Raw genomic sequence first — 15,151 nt, 5'->3', positions numbered from 1 at the left:
GATACAAAACAATGCTGAAAGATCCCGATACAGATAAACAAATGAATTACTCATGAATCAACCAAGCATTTGATAGCCTAACATAATTTTCTTGTCAAAGAAAACGTCACTTTTGTCTTTGTTTTGGTAAGGAAGGATGCATCCTTGTTTTAAAGACAGTTTTGGATTGTTGATGTCGATTGTTTTGGTTGATTGATAAGTGGTCATTTGTGTGAGTGTTTGTGTCAATGCTTGTTTGGTATCTGCTCGAATGAATATGTACAAGGTGTTGTCATGTTTTTGGGTGTTTTTCGATGGTTTTTCTGATGTTTTTGGATTTTGTGAAACATTTTTGAATGTTTTTGGATTTTGTATTGTTTTTGAATGTTTTTGATATTTTCTGGGACAATTTTTTTTGAATGTTTTTGATATTTTTGATGATTGCCTGAATGAAGAGCGTAATGATACATAAGACAATGTAGAATCCACTTCCATCAATAGGTTAAGGGTATTGCCCCCAGTTTTTAGACCTGACTATGAAAAGGTGGGATGCTAGACGCATGGAGTACTTTCTTAATGACAGATGAATAACAAGCCATGGCTTTAGATGGATGGATGTATGTATGAAGTAAATGTGATCGCAACAAGTCTTCAAAAGATAATGGAGCCAGAGCCCTTACGAGTGGTGCTTGCTTGCCAGGTTTTCACCATCGCACTTACCCAAGGTGCCACCGGAGTGGTTGTTCACCGTTTGGATGCATGATTTTTTCTTTACTTTTTTGAATTTTTTTGTATTTTCTTTAGGACATTTTCTGAATGTTTTTGATATTTTTTGATATGTAGGGGAGCCTGATGCTCTGTATACCTTAAGTATAAAACTGTTTGAGGTGCATGCTATTGATTGGATCTGCGAGCGGTTCTCCTTCTGATGTAGCCAACTGATATGCCCCGGACCCGAATACAGCAGTGACAACATATGGGCCCAGCCAGTTTGATTCAAACTTGCCTTGATGTTCTCTGTTTGGTTGGTTGCGAGGATTCTCTCGAAGAACAAGATCACCTACCTCAAATGTACGAGGTCTAACTCGGTGATTGTAGCTTCTACTCATGCGCTGCTGATAGGCTTTGAGGTGATTGTATGCAGCTTGTCGCTTCTCATCAAGTAACTCTAAGTCCTGAAGGCGTGAGACTCTGTATGCTTCATCATCGATGAGATTATGCAAGGAAACTCGTAATGATGGTATCTCAACCTCAATAGGTAAGATAGCTTCTGCACCATAGACCAATGAATAAGGAGTTGCACCTGTAGGGGTTCGAATGCTAGTTCGATATGCCCATAATGCTGGATTCAATTGAACATGCCAATCACGACCGACATCATTGACTGTCTTCTTTAGGATTCTTAATATGTTTTTATTGGATGCTTCGGCCTGACCATTGCCTTGTGGGTAATAGGGAGTGGAAAAGCGGTGTTGGATATGAAATTTCTCACAAAGCTCACGGACATCTTGATTTTTGAAAGGAAGACCATTATCTGTGATGATGGACATGGGCACACCATATCGGCAGATGATGTAGTTGAGGATGAATGAGGCAATCTGCTTGCTGGTGACTTGGGTAAGTGGAACAGCTTCGATCCACTTTGTGAAATATTCGGTAGCGGTAATAATGAATTTATGGCCATTGGATGAAGATGGATGAATCTTACCCACAAGGTCAAGGCCCCATTGACAAAAAGGCCATGGTGTTGTGATTGGTTGCAGTTCCTGTGCTGGTGCATGTATCAGGTCACCATGAACTTGACATTTCTTGCATTTCCTGACAAAGTAGTAGGAATCCTTTTCCATAGATGGCCAATAGTATCCAGCTCGCATGATCTTCTTGGCTAGTGATGGACCACTTGAGTGAGTCCCGCAAATTCCTTCATGTACCTCTTCCAAAACTTTTGTTATCTCATCCTGTTCCAGACATCGAAGGAGAGTACCATCAAGACTACGTTGGTATAGGGTTTCGGCAATAATGGTATATCGAGCAGTTTGGCGAATGAAGGTTTTTCGTTGGTTATTTGATTGGTTGGGAGGAAGGGTATGATCGCGGAGATAGGTGTAGAACTCACCGTACCATTGGGATTCGGAACCAACAAGGCGACATATCATTTCGGATTCGGGGATATCATAAGCGGGGATCCAAAGCTGTTCTACCAAGAACTCGTAGCGTGTTGAATTTTGTGGAAGATCTAGGAGAGATGCGATGGTAGCCATAGCATCAGCAGCTCGATCTGATCTCTTGGTATCTGCTCAAAAGTGATAGTAGTAAATGATGTCTTTAGAGTGTCCACCATTTGCTTATATGGCATGAGTTTATCATCTTTGGTCTGATATTCATCTGTTGCTTGTCGAATGACTAGTTGGGAATCGCCATATACTTGTAGTTCTTGTAATTTCCATTTTACGGCTAACCTGAGTCCTATGATCAAGGCCTCATACTCTGCTATGTTGTTTGTGCATGGAAATGTGAGCCTGTAAGACTTTGGGATGCTGTCACCTTGAGGTGTGATAAACAAAATGCCTGCCCCCGAGCCGTGCCTAGTGTATGAACCATCAAAATATAGTTTCCATGGTTATACTTCTGTGATCATGAATATCTCTTCATCTGGAAAATTGGAAATGAGGGGATGATCGCCTATGAGTGGTGCATCAGCCAACTGATCTGCAATAACCTGACCTTTGATAGCTTTATGGTCCACATACTCGATGTCAAATTCACTTATAATCATTACCCATTTGGCCAAGCGACCTGTCAATGCTGCTTTGCTAAGTAAGTACTTGAGTGGATCAATCTTTGCGATGAGTTGTACCTTGTGTGTCAACAGATAGTGCTGCAATTTAGTGGCTGCTAAGATCACTGCTAGGCAAGCTCGCTCAATAGGTGTGTAATTGAGTTCATAGCCAACCAGTGTGCGAGAGATGTAGTATACAACACACTCTTTGCCTTCTGCATTATGTTGTGCCAATAATACACCCAATGCTGTACTTGTTGCTGAGATATAAAGTAACAACGGTCTACTTAGATCTGGTGGCATCAGCAATGGTGGATTCATGAGATAGTCTTTAAGCACCTGAAATGCTTGTTGGCATTTGTCATCCCACTAAAAGCAGATGTTCTTGTGTAGCAGGTGTGTGAATGGGTGACACTTATCAGCCAATTGTGCAATGAATCTGCGGATGGATTGAAGTCGTCCTTGTAGTGTTCTTAGCTGACTGATATTCCTTGGAGGTGGCATGTCCATGATTGCTTTAACCTTTGCTGGATCGACCTCAATGCCTTTGCTTGAGACAATGCATCCTAGAAGTATCCCGGAGGTCACTCCGAAGACACATTTCTTTGGGTTGAGTCGAACATGGTATTGTTCCAGTCTATCAAAGATTTGATCTAAGATGTGGAGATGCCCATCTCTAGTGAGTGATTTTGCTAGTAAGTCATCCACATAATCTTCCATCATAGTATGCATCATGTCATGGAAGATGGTGGTCATTGCTCTTTGATAGGTCGCTCCTGCATTCTTTAGACCAAAAGGCATTACATTCCAGCAGTATGTGCCCCATGGACATGTGAAGGCTGTCTTATGTTGGTCCTCTGGTGCGATCTTTATTTGATTGTATCCTGAAAATCCATCCATGAGTGAAAGCATCGCATGTCTTGCTGTTAGATCCACTATGATGTCGATATTTGGTAGGGGAAAGTCATCCTTAGGACATGCCTTATTCAGATCTATGAAGTCAGTACAAATGCGGATGCCCCCTTTTGGTTTGCCGACAGGCACAATGTTGGAGATCCATTCTACATAATCAATTGGCCTAATGAAACCAACATCTAGGAGTTTCTTGAGTTCTGTTTTGACTAGCACTGCAATCTGAGGATGCATCTTACGAAGCTTCTGCTTGACAAGTTTGGCTCCTTCTGCTACGGTGAGGTGATGCATGACTAAATCAGGATCAAGCCCAGGCATGTCTGCATATGACCATGCAAAGTTGATCTGACGCTTCTGGAAGAACTCTATAAATTTAGGTTGTTCCTCTGGAGTGAGAAGAGATGCCAGATGTATGATATGAGGATTTTCAGGAGTCCCCACATTGTATTCTTTGGTTTCCTCGATGAGAATTGTTGATCATTCCTGTTGTGCATTAGCAGGGAGAATGTCAAACCCTTCATCCTCAGGTGCCTCAAAGAGGTTTTCACCGTTGGATACGCTCTTTCTTTTTACTTTTGTGGGATCAAACAGTGCCACAGTGTGGTTTTCACTGGAAGATCCATGTTTTATTGTTATATTTTTGCAGCTGAAAGGTTTGGCATCTGCCCCGAAGTATGCTGCGCTATTAAGTTCAATGGCGAATCCAGCTTTGTGATCCCCGCTTGGTAGATTATCCCGTAATTCCAAAAAGTCAATGATGGCCTCATCGTTTTGGAAGAAGTCAAGGCATGGGGAATTTGGTTGGTTCCATTCGATGAGTTCAGGGTGGATAATGGGCATTACTTCATCGATTAGGTTAAGTGCGTTAGAGGTATCAGTGAGGGTTAAGACAGTGTGGCGAAGGTCATTGATGGTACTTTCCCTGTCAGAATCAGGCGTAGGATGAGATGTAGGGTCTGTGGAAGATGTTTCCAGCTCAGGTACCCAAGTGGTCGTTATCTGTGCTTCTCCGTAAACAGGGATGTCTTTGTGTGGTGGAGGTGGTGATGTGCCTTCCTCATCTGAAGTGTTAAGCTGTACAGAATCAAATTCCCACTCATGTGAGTTGGTCTCTGAATCACTTTCCAGCATCCGATTGCTATACCATACTGGGATGTCGCTGGAGTTGAATACTGCAGGCATGATTGGTTTATGTACCTTTGTAGTGATCGGTGTTGCAGGAATTTTGATGGGGATTAAAGGATTTGTTACTAGAAGTATCGGCAGTGTTGACTTAGTGGCTTCTATTGGAACGGCTGGTGCCATAGATGTTGCTGCGAGTTCGGATACAGTTGTTGCTGTGAATGGTTTTATTGATGTGATGGCTGTCGCGGATGGGATTACTGGTTCGATTGGTGGGATGATTGGTATTGTAGATGGTTGTGTTGGGGTTGTGAGCCTCGATGGGGCAGTCGGGATGGTGCTTGAAGCTTCTTTGATAATGAAAGGTGTCCTTTTTGCAGTAGGTTGACATAATGGTTTGGTGGGTTTTCCTTTGAATTTGAGTTTAGGAAATATCTCTTTTTCAAAGCCTAGGCCTGTATTACCTTTGGGCTTAAATTCTGGTAGCAGAGGTTCATGTCGTCCTTGTTTGCAGTATCTCAAAGCACTCTGACCATCATATCCCATTCTTTGCATAATGAGGAGGCCTTTGCCATACTGTTCTGTAGGAAGTGTAACTCGCGGTTTATCAGTGGTGATGGGATCTTTATAGATCCAGTCTGTTAGGTCCTCATCTTGTGTCTCTTCCTCTTGACTCTTTCCAAGGACGAAAGGTGTCAAGGCACATGCTGACGTGATTAGTGGTTGCTGGAGTAACTGTTGTGGCTTACCATGTGTTCTAGGAGAAGTGGGCATTTGTCCCACACAAAAGAGCTGACTCAAGTTGTATTCTCCAGGACCTTCCTCTGCTACTTTCATCTTAAGCATTTCTTGCTTGGGTATAGGGGTGTTCGAACTGGCAAGAGAGGCGGGACTTACATATGATGTGGAGGAAATGGCTTCCCTATTATTAGGAACAATAATTTCTGGTTGATGGCTGATATTATGGCAAAAAGCAAAGGGATTTGCATCGCCCAGGATTGTGATCTCTGTACCGTTATATGGGAACTTGATACATTGATGGTAGGTAGATGGAACAGCTTGCATGGCATGTATCCAAGGTCTCCCTAATAATAGATTATATGGCAGAGGAAGGTCCAGAACCTGACAGATGATGTGCTTTACCACAGGGCCCACTCGGATTGGTAGTACCACAGCTCCTTTGGATGAACGCTCTGCATCATCATAGGCCTTGATGGTGATCTTCTTGCGAGGATCCACTGATTCTATTGCATATCCCAATGCTGTGACCAACTGTAGTGTACAAATGTTTAGGCCTGCTCCATTATCTATCAAGACTCGCTTGATCCTATGTTGGTTGATAAAGCCTTCAATGTGTAGCAAAGCATTATGAGGTTGTTGGAAAGAAGAGTTGTCACTTTCGAAAAAAGTGAGACAAGGTGATGACTTTAGATTTCCAACCATGGCTTGAAACTGGTCCGTATTCAGGTTTGCAGGGACTGACGCCTCTTGGAGTGCTTGATCCAAGATTTTTTTATGAGATGGCGATAGGCACAATAGCTCTAAAATGGATATAAGAGCAGGCATTTTATCTAAGTGTTCCACAAGATTGTACTGCTTTGGGACGGAGGTGGTGCCCTGTGGAGCTGCCTTGATGGTGACCTTGCCACGACGTGTAACAACATTGCAATTTGAGGTGGGATTTTTGAAGGTTATAGTTGCAATTTGTTCACTGGCATCATACATGTGATTTACAGTGTAGTTATACTCAGCCTGCGTATAATCAGTGGTATCAGTGCCTCGCCGGGAAGTGGAAGGACCCCTTTGATCTTGTGATGGAAGTGGATTCTTGAACATCTAATGATCATTATTGGTTGTTTTTGGGTCATGTCCTTCAACTTCAATTTCTCCTCGATCAATAAGATCCTGAATGAGATCTTTCAATCGGTGACAATTACTTGCCTTGTGTCCTCTTCCTTGATGGAACTCACAGTGTTCAGTATCTCTCCACCATGCCGGTTTGACCTGAGGCTCATAGTTTGATAGCTTAGGTAGAGTGATCAAATTTTGAGAAATGAGTTGTCGCAACACTGTTTCAATGGGTTCCCCTAAGGGAGTGTATGTGCGTTTTTGTTTTTGCTGACGAGGTCTAGGTTCATCATGAGATGTGATGCGACCTTGATTGGAAGGAACATTTGTGTTATTCTGAGGTGGAGGATTTTGTCCTGCAAATTGAACCACAGGTTGTGCATTTTGGATAGTCCGAGCATCCACAACTCCATCGTTGACGATATTTTTGTTCTTGTTCCAGAAGTTCGGTTTATCGCTATTGAAGCGCGGGCGAGGACCATCTTTTGGTTCATTAAAGATTTTGATGAGTCCTTTCTTGATGAGTGCCCGTTCACACTTTAAACCCTTGGTGATCATATCATTAAAAGAGTCTATGTCTTTGACATCCAGGTGAAATTCCATTTCTTCATTTAAGTTGGAAATGAATATTTCCACTAGTTCTCGTTCAGGTAACTGAAGAGAACGTCTGCTAGACATTTGGCGCCATCGTTGCAGGAATACTGAGAATAGTTCACCTGGTTTTTGTTTGGTGTTGCACAGATCAGCCATGGTGATGTCGCGTTCAATATTATAAGAGTAATGAGATAGGAACTTCTGGATGAGTTCCTCAAATGTTCTAATGCCACCTGGTAGTCGGGAAAACCATGACGTGGTTGTTCCTCCCAAACTTTGGGGAAAAAGGCGCATTAGGTATGTGTCTTCATATGCCACTTCAAGACAAGCGGAATGAAATTCTCGGACATGATCACGGGGATCCCCCTTTCCTCTATATTTTTCAAATTTGGGTGTTTCGAATCCTCGTGGAAAGGGTGGCATATAAATATTCCTATCAAACGGATAGGGACAGATGTCGTTAAGTGAGAATTGATTGGTCTTAACACCACTATGAAGTTGTTGGGCGAGATTCTCGACTTGTTCCCGCAACATCTCCATTTCATTTGGAGGAGGAGGTGGTGGGTTACCTCGAGGAATGTTATATCTGATGTGATCTCTACCTCTTTCCTCCTCATGGCAACTTTGTCTTTCTGATGCTTGTCTTAATTGGGCAAGATCAAAGTCAGAGGGGAGTTTGGTTCCTTCTTGAGCGAGTTTTAAGAAGTGAGCATCCACATTACTCCTGAGTATTTCATCAAACAGTCTGTTAAAGAGAGGGTTATGCTGGGCCCTCTCTATTGTTGCAGGAGTGGGAGTATTTGGGTTTTCATCATTCATATTTCCTCCAAGTGCCTCTTCAAAATTCATTGAGATTTTCGTCTTCTTCTTCCTCAATTTCTATTTCTCGTTGCCTTGACCGTGATCGGGTTTGAGCCATTTTGTTTGCAAGTTTTGTGTGAAGTTGATTGAAGATGATGATGAGTTGTCGATGAAATGAAAGATTGATGGTTGGTGATTTGTGTTGTATGGGGATCTCTAGCACTTTAAGGTAGATGTAACCGAAATTCCTTCTTTGAATTGCTTGTTTGTTTTGAGGAGTTTGGATGTGATAAGGTGTAGAGAAATCTGAGATGTGTTACAGATTTTGACTACCTAGTAATGAGAGGATTCACTCATGAACTAGTTTTAACCTGCGTAGATGTGTCTCTTAGGATGAGCTTATCCTAGATGTAGATACAATCTAAAAAGTGATGTGATGTGTTTGATTTCAAGCAATATCTAAAAGAGAACTTGGGACAAGAACCTCTTAATGTTTTGAGAGTTGGGACGGATTGATGATGAAGTGATGATGTATGAGTGAGATGATGGATGAAAATGTTTTCAATTTCAATAAAAACTTTGTGTTACAAATGGGACAAACTCTATCTCTTCCCTTTCAGGCGTTGGTGGCACTTCTCGAGCTGTGTTGTAGGTGATACAGATGTTTGGGAAGAAGTTGGGATTAATCTTTCCTCCTTGATTTTTGTGATAACTCAGAGCTCTATATTGCATAAAAGCTCTACGATTCAATGATTCTGAATCAAACTCGTTTGTTTTACCTTGAAGGTATAGACGCATGCGATGTAGAAAGACTCTATGTGAGACAAAGATTTATCTATTGAGATAGAAGAAGTTCCTCCTTTTGATCAAATCCTTTGAGCTTAATGGTCTCCTTTTCAAGTTGATATTCTGATGACACTTCTTCTTTCGCAAGATGTGAAGAATGGTCATAAAATTTGTCTCTTTGTTGTTTGCACTTTGTTTTTGGTATTTTTGTTTGTTTTTGAGAAATGTTGGATGAATACTATGTTTTTGGGATTGATTTTTTTATTTTTCTTTGACAAGAAAACAAAGCAAGCACACAAACACAAGAATGTTGCCTCAAAGGCACAAATGAGTATGGGTCTAGATCAACCCAATCCTTGGACTTGTTTTTGACCCTTCCTTTAGATGTATTTTAAGGTGTATTTCCAAAGTCTGAAGTCGGCTCAATTTGCACTTGGTCTTTAAAACGAACACACTTCAAACACTTTTTATCCCTAAGGTCAAATGGCCAGTTGTGATAAATTTAGCCCACATCTTGATATTTCTTCGACTTTGGTACTACATACCTTATGAATCCCGCCTTGGCAGGTAAGGATGTGATATACTAAGTCTTGCACGAGCATAACAAATAGATGATCCCTATGATGGGGGAGTCACCACTTTTATCAAGCCACAAGTGACTTTTCAAAAAGCTATGTTTCTACTTAAGGAAATATGTATGGTGAGTATCTTGGGAGCAAAACCATCTATGCTCTTGCACTAAATTATATCTCAAATATCCTCAATCAATAGAACGGGTGGGATACTATTTAAAGGTGTTTAGTCATGTTCGATGTTTTTGGACATAAATTCATTCTGCAGTGACTCACTTAAGAGCCTTGTAACTGGTGGTGGGGCCCATTTGTCCTTTCGGTCAGTTACACTGTAAGAACAGCTATACCCAAGGCTACAGCTTTCGCTCTCACCTGATTTCTATAGCGGCTCGAAGGATTTACCGCTCGAGGTCGTTCCCAAGAGTATCGATCCCTTGGCAGGCCTCTCTTAAAAAAGATAAAATTTGAGCGTTACTAACACTTTTCTCTTGCACCTAGGACCACGAGAGCCAAGGGAGAGGATAGTGTGTGTTAGAGGTAGGACCACTCGACTGACCTTTGCACAAGTGTGCCAAGCACGAAAAACACTTGTTCTTTTTAATCTATCATTGCAATGTGATCTAACTATTTGGAGATGTTGCTCCAACAATCATGGTGTTCTTTTTAATTTTCAAAGGCAATTGTTTGAGTAAACTAGAATTTGAAAATCCTGGTCAACTTAATGAAAAATACGTTTGCATGAAGTAAAATTGCTTTAAAAATGAGACAAGTTGATTGTGAATTTTATTTGCACCAAAAATGGAAGTGTGGATTGTGAGTTTTATCTTGATGCAAGAAATAAATTTTGCCTTGTTTATTTTAAGCACCAAAACGAAGTTTGTTTCCTAACTTGCAAAAAAAATAAAGTTGTTTTTGTATAAGTTTGTGGTTCTTTTTACCTTGGAACAATGAAATTCTTTTTAAGAGCCCCAAACAAATATGTGATTCTTTTTTTAAAAGCCCAAAGTTGAAATGTGAAGTTAATTTTAAACCAAAATAAAAAGTGAATTCATTTTTAAAACCAACTTCAAAAAACAAGTTAGTAAAAAAATATAAATCTACTTTTTAATCTAATTTAAATCTGCACAAAAGAGAAAAATAGTTAGTAAAATCCGCTTATTTGGTGGGCTTCTACAAGCCTAATTTTTTTTTTTTTTGGTTACAAGGTGATTTGTACAACATTTTGTTACAATAGCGCTAGTCTGCGTTTGAACAGAGGCACTATTTAACACAAACGCACTAAAAGAAAGGGAAAGAAAAAGAAGGGAAAAGCACTGAAACAGGGTGAATAGCGCCAAAATAATGTCAAACGCACCAAAATAGTGTCAAAAGCGCAACTTGTGTGACATTTTCAACATTCAAACATGTTATTGGTTAAAAAAAAAAAAAGTTGATCTTTTTGGTGTTGGATTCACGTCGGGTTCACCAAATGATGCTCTGCAAAAAGGATTAGAAAATCTGTTTGATGGCAACACACACAAGAGCACAAGAAACAAACGTTAGTGTTAGCAACAAAAGATTATCCTAAACAGGCATATCAAGAGAGATATTAAGCATGAAATAGAAAGCATATAAACATAGAATGAAATAGCTAATCAAGATGCTCATAGTTGCTCCTCCCTTGTTCCTCTCCTCTCCAAGTCCCAAATGAGTGTAGCTCTCAGCAGCTTTTTGCACTATGGATGCTTATGGAGGATTGAGATTTAATATTAAGCTTCAAATATGAAATGAAAAGCTAAATACTATTCTATTGATGCTAAAATGATTGATTTTACCAAAAAGACAAGATTTTAGTTATGCTATGCTAAATGCTCTCTAAAAATGTCTATAGCCTAAATGCATACAAGTTTTCAGGATCTGGATTATGAAGGAATGGGCTCTATTTATAGGAAAAATGGAGCAATGGATGGCCAGGATTGAAAGGTTTAATCAAGGGTCAAGCTTGAAAGTTGGGGATCCATGTGCACAATTTGCACCAATGAAATGGTGACAAGTGTCAACATAAGATTGGGTTGAGAGAAGAGGTTGGAGGCATTAAATGCCTGAGGAGACCTCATGGTTATCTAGAAGGTAAGGGTCAAGCCTAAATTAGGATTACCCACTGGATTAGGAGTTAATGCAAGGATAAACCTTTGTGCAAATGATTAAGAGATAATCATGGTCAAAGCATTAAAGGCTTGATGAGACCCTTGGGTTGGGTAGAGGTTGAGTCAAAACAAATGGTTTAACCATGTAGGAGGGTTTGGGTTAACCATTAATGGTTTTTGAAGACTTTGTGGATTAAGTGGTTGAAGGTTGGAAGCTTTCAAAGGTTATCCAAGACTTTGAGACATTTAGTGGTTGAAGGTTGGAAGCCTTTAATGGTTATCAAAGACTTTCAGGCTTTGAGAAGTGACTCCATTTTGCTTAGGAATGTGACAATAATTAGGGGATGGATTAGGCTAATTAGGAAGGGGTTAGAAGAATCTAGAAGGGGATTAGATTTTGCAAGTGGATTTGGTGGGTGAGGGAAAACAGGATTTTATTTAAAATAAAAATTCATTTATTTCAATAAATGTGTGCAAGTTGTATTTGGATAAATATTCAAATAAATATTAATTTATTTAAATGAGAAAAAGGAAGATAAAGCATTAAAATGCTTGAAGACTTTGAGGGGAACCATTAAAGGCTTGAAGACTTTAAGGAAAACCATTAAAGTCTTAAGAAGACTATAGAAGGAAGCCATCAAGTTTGAAGACTTTAAAGCCATCAAGTTTGAATACTTTAAGGGAAACCATTAAAGGTTTTAAGTGGGTGAGGATAAATAGGATTTTAAATAAATAATTTATTTAAAATAGTTGTGCAACTTGCTTTTGTAGGAAAATACAAGTGGGTGGAGGATAAAGGTGATTTAAATAAATTATTTATTTAAAATAATTGTGCAACTTGCTTTTGTAGGAAAATACAAGTGGGTAGAGGATAAATGTGATTTAAATAAATGTTAATTTATTTAAATGTGAGAGGTGGGATTTTGGGGGATTTAAATAAATATTAATTTATTTAAATGTGAGAGAATATTTAATTAAATAAATATGATTTATTTATTTAATTAATGGTCTGAATTTGGTTAAGTGAATTAAATCAAATAAATTGAATAATTTATTTAATTAATAGGAGAAGAGGGTTAAGATGAATTAATTAAATATTAATTTAATTAATTATTAATTGATGGTTAAATAATCAAATAAATACTAAGTATTCATTTAATTAAGTGGACAGATTTATGTGACTACACATATGTATATACATATGTATATATATATATACATATGTATATATATATATATAGATGTATATATATGTATATGTATATATACATACATATATATACATATGTATGTATATATACATATGTATATACATATGTATATATATACATATGTATATATATATGTATATATACATATGTATATACATATGTATGTATATATATATATATACATATGTATATATACATACATATGTATATACATATGTATATTTACATACATATGTATATATATATATATATATATATATATATATATATATTTGTATTTATAATTCTTTATATATTTATCATCATTCACATTATATATTAGGATTTTGTTCAGACTCACATCTATATATTCATATTCATATATAGTTTCCTATTTTCCTGCCCGTTCTCTCAGTTTTAAGTTAAATCAGTCTCAGATGCATATGTCAATTTTCCTCTTTCTTCCCAGTAACCTCCAGCATCATATTATTAGACTAAGGGTCAACCTGATAAAATTTTATCTCACATAAAGCTTTCCCATGACACTCAATTAGGGCTTGGAAGGCTCTCAAACCATATTCTTTAAGATGGTAGCTCCCCGCGATCTCTCTGTAGGAATATCTATGGAATTTTCCTCGTTAATATTTATTGAGTTTATGCTCTTCGATGGGTAACCACTCTCGCATTATGTTTCTGATGATTTTTTGAGACTAATATTTTGAGTTGTGTATCCTAACAGGGTTACCATGCAGGTATGATATATTGTATAAGTTGACCTGTTCGGTTTTCTTTTTCCTAACATTTTGGTGAGAGATTTTCTCAAGATTTTGTGCAACATAAGGAGCAGAGCAAGCTTAACCCTGTGTTTCAGGAATAGCAAGAATTGTCGCCCACAAATGGCAGCATCGCCCCAAGAGATGGGCAATCTGCTACTCAACTTTACACAGAGGATTTCTACATACAATCTTCATTATTTTGGACATGTTCCCTTTCTGATCTTGTATCTCCATTTTGTATCGCATTCTTAATTTTTTTTCTGATCCTTGAGGGATCTGGGCTAGACGGAAGGTTTTCTTCCCTCCATTCTTTCCTACCAGTGCCCACACCAAATGGAGGTGTAAATGTAAATCTATCTATTTTTAAATTAATAAAATTCTTTGGCCTCGGCCTTTTATCGATAAAAAAAAAATTAAAAAAATAACCTACTTAACTTAATCCAAAAATATCAACTTATTTTATTTTTTTGGATTGATTACTTATTCTTACTTATTCTTAATTGTGTTTTTTTCAATCACATACTCAGGTACATCTATCCAAACAAGATAGGCATCCATCCAACCAAGATGGGCATCTAACCATACAGATTAGGCATCTAACCATACAGGTTAGGCATCTATCCATATGGGACTAGGCATCTAACCATATGGGTTAGGCATCTGTTCATACGGGACAATAGGTTTCATCTATCCAATTTGGGATAGGCATCTACCCAAATGAGGTAGGCATCTATTCATAAGAATAGGATATGCTCTGGCCAGAGACTTTAGACTCATCGGGACCATCTAGATTTTGAGCCACTCTCTAAAGACTATAATCCCCTACTAGGAATGCACCAAGGTCGCCATCTTTAGGAGTATATGAAAATAATTATATAACAATCTTGAGTTTCGCCTTGGAATTCGGCATAAAGCCTCAAAAAATCTAGCAAATCCATACGGGATTTCTTCTGAGTATGCATTGAATTAATTTTAACCTTTCAATTAGAATTATCTATACCCTTTGATTGAGGGACTTAAGGAACTTCGAAACCATGTTCAACTCACACTTAACCAAATCGTATTCCCCATCCTCGAATGCCTGAGTACAAGGGACAACTCCGTCCCTAGACTGCCTACATACCCGTTTCAGCATGAGATCAAGGCGTAAAGTATGTAGTTCTAGTTTCTAACTATATTTTAATGTAAATTGTTTGTAGATTGGTGAAGATCTTCTTCAAATCCTCAAAGTAAAGAAAATCCTACAATATTCCTACAAAATTCTTCCTACAACTAACATAAATTTGAAACTAATTTCTTAACAATTCAAAGACCTATTTCATCACATAGAAACAAAAATGAACTCCCCTTTTTCAAAAATCTAGTAGTCAATATATAGAAAAAGAGAACCATTTCCCACTACCAAAGAATTAATTGATTTTCATATTCTTTTCCCAAAATAATTCCATGAAAAATGATTAATTGTCATAGTGGGGGTTACATGCAAAAAATTGAATTTGAGATTCTCTTCTAGAACCCTCTCATTTCCTCCTACAACATGTATTAAATAACATATTGATAAAATAAGTAATTTCTAAATTAATTTCATGCAAAGTGATTGTTGTCATAGTGGGGGTTACACTTGATCATGCATTCAAATTTTGAATTTGAATTTTCCTCCATTTGA

This window comes from Cryptomeria japonica, chromosome 1 (genome assembly GCF_030272615.1).
Source record: "Cryptomeria japonica chromosome 1, Sugi_1.0, whole genome shotgun sequence".
NCBI classification, from domain to species: domain Eukaryota; kingdom Viridiplantae; phylum Streptophyta; class Pinopsida; order Cupressales; family Cupressaceae; genus Cryptomeria; species Cryptomeria japonica.
This window is presented reverse-complemented; position numbering follows the sequence as displayed.